Here is a 6386-nt window from a genome sequence, read left to right as displayed (position 1 = left end):
AGGTGACCCACACATGCCTGAGAAAACAGATGTGGAGAGGTTGTGTTGTCATTCTGAGGGAGGAAACAGAGACAGACAGACAGAGACATGGACACAGTGAGAGACACAGACAGAATCATAAAGCAGAGCTGGCTTCTCACTGGCAGGTGTGGGCACACCGGAGAGAGCGTCCAGAGAGGTTAGAAATCTTCCTTAGGTCCTCCTGGGAGGCCCAAGTGACCCCACCGGGGAGCTGAACAGCCTACAGGATTCCCAGGGTTGAGGAAAGGATGCTGTGTAGCCAGCTGGGGCTGAATCCCCTGTGCCTCAGGGAGGGACACCTAATATTTCCAGCCACGCACACCGGGAAGAGTCCTTGGAGTTGAGGCCACTGCCTGGGTCCTCCAGTGCCGGCCAGCGGAGGTTGCTCCTGTCCCTTGCCTTCCTCCTCCCCATCCTTCCGCCAGTCCTGGAATGACTTATTGGCATTCCTGACAGAGAAGAAGAAAAAATAAGCAACTTGGAAAATGCATCTTAAGGTATAATTCAGGAAAATGTCCCCAATCTTGCTAAAGAGGTCAACATGCAGACATAAGAAATTCAGGGAATGCCTGAGAGGGACTATACAAAATGACCATCCCCAAGGCACATAGTCATGAGACTACATGGAAGAAAAATATCTTTAAGGAAGCTAGAGAAAAGAGCCAAATTACCTATAAAGGGAGTCCACTGAGAATAACAGTAGGCTTCTCAGCAGAAGCCTTACAATTCAGAAGAGATTGGGTGCCATTTTTAGGCTTCATTTTTTTGATGGAGTCTTGCTCTGTCACCCAGGCTGGAGTACAGCGGCGTGATCTCGGCTCACTGCAACCTCTGCCTCTGGGTTCAAGCAATTCTCCTGCCTCAACCTCCCAAGTAGCTGGGATTACAGGCATGCACCACCATGTCCAGCTAATTTTTTTTTTATTTTTTTTTTTATTTTTAGTAGAGACAGGATTTCACCATATTGGCCAGGCTGGTCTCAAACTCCTGACCTTGTGATCCACCCGCCTCAGCCTCCCAAAGTGCTGGGATTACAGGCGTAAGCCACTGCTCCCAGCCTTCTAGGCTTCTTAAAGAAAAAATGCCAGCCAAGAATTTCATATCCTACCAAAGTAAGCATCACAAAGGAGAAAAAAACTCTTTTCCCTGACAATCAAATGCTAAGAGAATTCATCACCACCAGACTGGTCCTATAAGAAATGCTCAAAGCAGCTCTAAACGTGAAAACAAAAGAATGATACTCGCTACCACAAAAGCAAACGTAAGTACAAGGCCCACAGACCCTATAAAGCAACTACACAATCAAGACTACAAAGTAACTAACAACACTATGATAAATCACAACCGGAACAAAAACCTCACATATTAACCTTGAATATAAATGGCCTAAACACTCCACTTAAGAGACATAGCATGGAAAACTGGATAAAAAAATGAGACCCTACCTTCTGCTGTCTTAAAGAGACCCATCTCACATATAACGACACCCAAACCCTCAAAAGGATGGAGAAAGGTCTTTCATGCAAATGGAAAACAAAGGATTGTTGTATGAGATAAAACAGACTTTAAACCAACAAGAGTAAAAAAGCACAAATAAGGGCACTTCCTAATGATAAAGGGTTCAATTAAACCAGAAGATTTAACATCCTGTATATATAAGCACCCAACACTGGAGTACCTAGATTTATAAAACAATTACTACTATACCTAAGAAAAGAGATGGACAGCCACACTTCAGCAGCCATTGACAGCATTAGACAGATCATTGAGGCAAAAAACTAACAAAGAAATTGTGGACTTAAATTCGACGCGTGATCAAATGGACCTAATAGACATCTACAGAATACTCCACCCAACGACCACAAAATATACGTTCTTCTCATCTGCACACAGAACATACTCTAAGAGTGACCCAATGCTTAGTCACAAAGCAAATCTCCATAAATTTAAAGAAATGAAAATCATACCAACCATCTTCTCAGACCACAGTGGAATAAAAATAGAAATCAATACCAAAAGGAATTCTCAAAATCACACAAATACATGGAAACTAAACAACTATTTCCTGAATGACTTTGGGGTAAGTCATTAAGGAAGAAGTCAAATAATTAAGGCAGAAGTCAAAAAATGCTTTGAAACAACTGAAAATAGAGGCACAAGATACCAAAACCTCTGGGATACAGCAAAAGCAGTTTTAAGAGGAAAGTTTATATCACTAAATGCCTACATCAAGAAGTTAGAAAGCTCTCAAATTAATAACCTAACATTACACCCAAAGAAACTGGAAAAACAAGACCAAACTAAATCCAAAGCTAGTAGAAGAAAATAAATAACTAAAATCAGAGTAGAGCTAAATGAAATTGTGACCAATAAGCCATTCAAAGGATCAATGAAATGACAAATTGGTTATTTGAAATAATAAACAAGATTTATAGGCTGCAAGCTAGATTAAAAAAAATCCTCCAAAAAAGCAAATCAGAAATAACACAGGCAACATTACAACTAATTCCACAGAAACACAAAAGATCCTTAGAGACTGCGATGAACATCTATATTCACATGAACCAGAAAATCGAGAGGAAACAAATAAATTCCTGGAAACACACAACCAAGATTGAACCAGAAAGAAATTAAAACCCTGAACAGACCAATATTGAGTTACAAAATTGAATGAGTAATAAAATATCTACCAACTTTAAAAAGCCCTTGACCAGATGGATTCACAGCCAAACTCTACCAGACCTGCAAAGAAGAAATGGTACAAATCCTACTGAAACTATACCAGAAAATTGAGGAGGAGAGATTCCTCCCTAACTCATTCTACAAAAACAGTCTCATTCTGATATTGGAATCTGGCAGGACACAGTGAAAAAAGAAAACTATAGGCCAATAGCCCGATGAACATAGATCCAAAAATCCTCAACAACATACTAGCAAACCAAATCCAGCAGCATGACAAAATCATAATTCAGCATGATCAAGTGGGTTTTATTCCTGGGATGTAAAGATGGTTCAATATATGCAAATCAATAAATGTGACTCACCACATAAACAAAATTAAAAACAAACATTATATGATCATCTCAATAGATGAAGAAAAAAAGTATAATAAAATCCAACATCCTTCATGATAAAAACCCTCAAAAAACTAGGCATCGAGGGAACATACCTCAAAATAATAAGAGCCATCCAGGGCAAACTCACAGCCAACATCATACTGAATGTGCAAACGTTGGAAGCATTCTCCCTAAGAAATGGAACAAGACAAGGATGTCTACTCTCACTACTCCTATTCAACATAGTAGTGGAAGTCTTAGCCAGAGCAATCAGGCAGAAGAAAGGAATAAAAGGTATCCAAATAGGAAAAGAAAGTCAAATTATCTCTGTTGACTGATGACATGATTCTATACCTAGAAAACCCTACAGATTCCTCCAAAATACTCCTAGACCTGATAAATGAGACTGGCAGTTTCAGGATACAAAATCAGAGTATAAAAATCAGTAGCATTACCATATGCCAACAATTGTCAAGCTGAAAGCCAAATAAAGAACACAATCCCAATTACAATAGCCATACACAAAAAATAAAATACCTAGGAATACCTCTAACCAAGGAAGTGAAAGTGAAAGATCTCTACAAGGAGAACTAAAAAACACAAACAAATGAAAAACATTCCATGTTCATGGATCAGAAAAATCAATATCATTAAAATGTCCATACTGCTCAAAGCAATCTGCAGATTCCACCCAATTCCTACCAAATTATCAATGTCATTTTTCACAAAACGAAATCATCCTACCAAAAAGTCACCTGCATGCATATGTTTGTCACAGCACTATTCACAGTAGCAAAGTGATGGAATCAACCTAGGTGTCCATCAATGGTAGACTGGATAAAGAAAAAATGGTATGTATACAGCATGAAATACTATGCAGCTATGAAAAAGAATGAAATCATGTCCTTTGCTGCAACATAAATGCAGCTAGAGGCCTAAGTGAATGATCCTAAGTGAATTAACACAGAAACAGAAAATCGAACACTTGGTTCTCACTTTTAAGTGGGAGGTAAACAATGGATACACACAAACATTAAAGATGGAAACCATAGACAATGGGGACTCCAAAGCGGGGTAGGGAGGGTGGAGGACAAGGGTGGGAAAACTACCTGTTGGGTACCAAGTTCACAATTTTGATAATGGGTTCAATAGAAGCCCAAACCTCAGTATTATGCAATAAGCCCATATAACAAACCTGTACATGTGCTCCCGAATCTAAAATAAGTATTTCCAAAAAGCAATTGACCTATATTATTAACATTTTAATCTACCTGTATATATGTTTTAATCTACATGTGTTCATGCTTTGAAATATGATACAGGTACTATGACGATCCCTGCTCTGTAGGGGAGAAAGCAGAGACACATCACTTCCCCCAAATCACAAAGTCAGGAAGGAACAGACCTCACAGAGTCCAGTCTGTCACTGCCTCATGCTTTGTGCCCTTACAAGGCAAACTAGATAAGTGCCATTCTAGAGAAGCAGACAGAATTCAAGTGGAGGAAAGGGGAGGGGAAGAAGACGTCAGCTGAGGCCTATTTAGAGCATCCCAGCTGAGGCTGCATGAGGAGGGAGGCACGCAGTCATGGAATTTGTTCCCCTTTTTGCATACTGACCAGCCCTGGCAATGGAGCTCAAGGCATCTTTGTGCCACTGCGCAGTGAGTGACATCATGGGCACGGCCAGGTCTTTATCAGTTCTGCCGGACAAATAGCCAACCCCTCTAGGTCTGGAGAGACAGCAAGGTGCTGTGCGGCGGAGCATTTGGGTCTCAAAGAAGCAGGTGAGCCTGGGTCCGAAGGGCTGGGTGGAGGAGCATCTTGGTGCTTCTCTGCTGGGGAAGAGACAGGGGACAGGGCATGTTCAGGAAGACAGGCAGGCTGACCCCGCCTGGAAGACACTCAGAGATAAGAAGGGTGGATGTAGTGACCACGTGCCCTTTTGGGTGAGATGCTGCTGGCCAGGGGCAGGAAGGCCCCCCGCTACCAACTCCATGTCACTCTCTCTCACCGGTGGCCACCACCATGGGTGCAGGCCCCAACAAGTCCTACTTCTCCTGCAATCACTGGCTCGCCTTTTCTGTGTACCTTCTCACCTTCCTGGTGGGGCTCCCCCTCAACCTGCTGGCCCTGGTGGTCTTCGTGGGCAAGCTGCAGTGCCGCCCGGTGGCTGTGGACGTGCTCCTGCTCAACCTGACCGCCTCCGACCTGCTCCTGCTGCTGTTCCTCCCTTTCGCATGGTGGAGGCGGCCAGTGGCATGCACTGGCCCCTGCCTTTCATCCTCTGCCCGCTCTCAGGATTCATCTTCTTCACTGCCGTCTATCTCACCGCCCTCTTCCTGACAGCCATGAGCATTGGGCGCTTCCTGAGCGTGGCCCACCCACTATGGTACAAGACCCGGCCGAGGCTGGGACAGGGGCGTCTGGTGAATGTGGCCTGCTGGCTGCTGTCTTCTGCTCACTGCAGCGTGGTCTGCGTCATGGAATTCTCAAGGAACTCCTCCCATAGGCAGAATACCATTGAGACCTGCTTCATGGAGTTCCAGGAGGACCAGCTGGTCATCCTCCTGCCTGTGTGGCTGGAGATGGTCGTGGCCCTCTTTGTGGTCCCCTTGATCATCACCAACTGCTGCTACAGCCGCCTGGTGTGGATCCTCGGCAGGCGGGGCAGCCACCGCTGGCAGAGAAGGGTGGCGGGGTTGGTGGCAGCCACACTGCTCAACTTTCTTGTCTGCTTTGGGCCTTTGCACATGTCCCATGTCATGGGCTTTGTTCAGGGTGAAAGCACGATGTGGAGGACCTACGTGATGCTTCTCAGCACCCTGAACTCCTATGTCGACCCCCTTGTCTACTCCTCCGGGTTCCAAGCCAACCTTCACGGGCTGCTGAGGAGGCTGTGTGGGCTCTGGGGCCAGTGGCAGCAGGAGGGCAGCGTGGAGCTGAAGGAGCAGAAGGGAGGGGAGTGGCACGAGGAGGACCTCACAGAAGAAAGGAAGAGTAGTGGACTATAGCAGGGCTGTGGAACTGGTGGCCAGGTGGCCTATGCTGAAAGCTAGGTCCTCCGGGGCAGGAGGGTGTAGCTGGTGTGTCATCCTTAGGGCACTTCCTTGCTCATGCCAGGAGGGATTTGGAGTGGCGAGCTGGGGCCTGATGGGGCTTGGGGGCAGAATAGACATCTAGCCTTCCTAAGGGTGTGCGCACTAAAGCCCAGCTCTCTATCTCACCTCCATCCCCATCCACCCACACACCATGGATTGGCCTCTGGGAAGGGGTCAGGGTGAGAGGCTGCTCTGGAGAACAATGAGGTTC

At 45.0% G+C, this 6386-nt stretch overlaps 1 pseudogene; it reads left to right on the top strand.

Annotated features, from left to right (window-relative positions):
* Window positions 1-5102: 5102 nt before the first annotated feature.
* On the top strand, window positions 5103-6133 carry LOC113223141 (annotated as a pseudogene).
* Window positions 6134-6386: the final 253 nt, after the last annotated feature.

The sequence above is a fragment of the Piliocolobus tephrosceles genome, unplaced genomic scaffold (assembly GCF_002776525.5).
Source record: "Piliocolobus tephrosceles isolate RC106 unplaced genomic scaffold, ASM277652v3 unscaffolded_39089, whole genome shotgun sequence".
Classification (NCBI taxonomy): Eukaryota; Metazoa; Chordata; class Mammalia; order Primates; family Cercopithecidae; genus Piliocolobus; species Piliocolobus tephrosceles.
The sequence above is the reverse complement of the archived record's forward strand: the minus strand, read 5'-3'. Positions and strand labels throughout refer to the sequence as shown.